The 2,182-nt window shown below is 30.1% G+C and overlaps 1 long non-coding RNA gene across 1 annotated transcript in view; it reads left to right on the forward strand.

The window, feature by feature from the left end:
* The window catches only part of LOC110267660, a 3,281-nt gene continuing 1,127 nt past the window's right edge, over nt 29–2,182 (forward strand). The window contains exon 1 of the long non-coding RNA XR_002355516.1: nt 29–1,583. This is a non-coding gene — a long non-coding RNA (uncharacterized LOC110267660). The remainder of the gene's footprint in view (nt 1,584–2,182) is intronic.

The following is a 2,182-nucleotide window of genomic DNA, read 5'->3' on the forward strand; positions in this document are numbered from 1 at the left end:
TGTCCACTAAACATTACCAGACCCGATCCGTCTATTTTGGTCTTTTACAGTGTTTCTTCATTTCTTTATAACCCTGTTTTCGAGCTTATGTTCAGCGCAGATTTCCATGAAAAAAACATACCAGAATTAGGGTTTCTGCCAGAATATCCCTTTCTGCTTCTGCTTTCTCTTTCTCACTCTTACTTAGCTGCTTGATCTCTCCCTATCTAGTTTACTCATCAAAGTTCAAGTTCGTTTTCCAATATTCTCTTATCCTACTTAATTAATTAATACAAGTCTTTTTCATGCTCATAGATCTTTCTCTTATCTTTCAAATAATCATGTGTAGTTTCGATTTCATCGCAATTATTCTATAATATACCTTTTTCTGTTCCTGATTATTATTAATCTGAGCTCATTTTCTTCTCACGCGTTCCTGTGGCTTAGGGTTTCCTTCATTCACCGTGATTTTTATGTGATACCAGCTATTTAATTTTCTAAGGTTTTATTAGATTTACTTAGCATAATATGTTTGTACCTTTATTCTCTCTTGAAAATGTTATGTCCAAGTTATTAGAGTTTATGTAATCCTCTAAACTTGCATGAAAATATTTATACATCGTGTTACTAATCAGCACCTCATGCTAGCTAGTTGAGCTTTCTCTTCTTTCTTTTCTTTCTCTTTTATTGACCATTTTTTTTTTTTCATTTTTTTTTTCAAATTATACCTTGTTTTTGAGTACACAGAGCTGTTTTTCATATTAATCAGACGCAGTTTGTTTCGCTTTCGAAAGTACGTTATTATTAGATTCGGATCTAGATTGGGAGGCTTTAATTTAATTGAAGCCTCAATAAATTATCATCATCATTTTGAAACCTGTAACTTAATTAGCTTCGCTACATTTGCATTAGGTTTTCTTATTTCTTTAAAACTTGGATCAATAGACTATTCAAAGTTTTAGTTTAATTATTCATCTGAAAATCTGTTTACACTCATGGAGAATATATCACTTGGAAGCTATGAGCAGATGATGAAACAGAGGGAAAGAAAATGAAGGGGCTTCTTTCAGTCCTTTCATGGAGAAGGGATTAAAGGGTTGCTGAAATAACTGCTGACTCATTCATACACACTAACAGTAGGGTTAATTAAATGATGCTAATACTACTGTAATTGTGTGAATGAAGCGGGAGATATTTTGCATTATCCTCTTTCTCTGTGCTTGGACTGAAGGGGAGCTCCTTCTTTCTGTTGCCTCCATTATTATTATATTGGTATATATTTTCTATCATATGTCTCAATTTCAATTCAATCAAATATATATGTATATGCTTGGCACAAAAAGGTGTAGCTGATGTTTACACATCATAGATCTATATCGTTCTTCTAGGCCTACGGTCTTTGTAAGTATATTTATTAACTCTGATATTCACCACCATATATAACACTCACTACTGCTACACAAAGATTCACCAAGCACTTGCATATGACTCTTAATTAATGGCTACATACATGCCCCCACTTGCCAGCAAAGTCATGATGTCCGACATGGGTAAATAAACAGTTACACCACAAGCAGTTTCACTTGCCTCTTTTCATGAATGCGGTAACTATTTGTTAGTTAAATTTACAATGCTTGTTCACGCTTAAGTTAAGCCGAGTTTGATATATAACTTTTAGAATAGTTACCTTAAATGTTTCTATCTCTAGCATACTATATTTTTCAATAAATTTTTATTTCCTTTGTTTTAATAGAGTCCTCAAATAAGATTTGCATATGATGACATCGTAAATGCTATGCTATCTGCAAAGTAAAAATCAACTGACAAATTAATCATTATATATTTATGTATAAATATATATTGTTTAATTTATCTTTTAATATATATTTTTAAAGTTCATTTTGATACTTGAAGTTTGATAAAAATTTTAAAAATATCTCTAAGTTTTATTTTGTTTTAATTTTGTCGCAGAAATTTTCGATTTGTATCAAATATATTCTTGATGATTAATTTTTTAAAAAATTTAAGACCAATTCAGCAATAATTATATAAGAACAATTCTCAACACAAGCAAATTAAGTATAATTTTCATGCATTATTGTTAGATTGGTCTTAAATTTTTTGAAAATTTAGCCATCGAAAATATTTTGATACAAATAAAAAATTTTTGGGACAAAATTAAAACAAAATAAAATTTAAGGAT

Source organism: Arachis ipaensis, chromosome B10, assembly GCF_000816755.2.
Source record: "Arachis ipaensis cultivar K30076 chromosome B10, Araip1.1, whole genome shotgun sequence".
Classification (NCBI taxonomy): domain Eukaryota; kingdom Viridiplantae; phylum Streptophyta; class Magnoliopsida; order Fabales; family Fabaceae; genus Arachis; species Arachis ipaensis.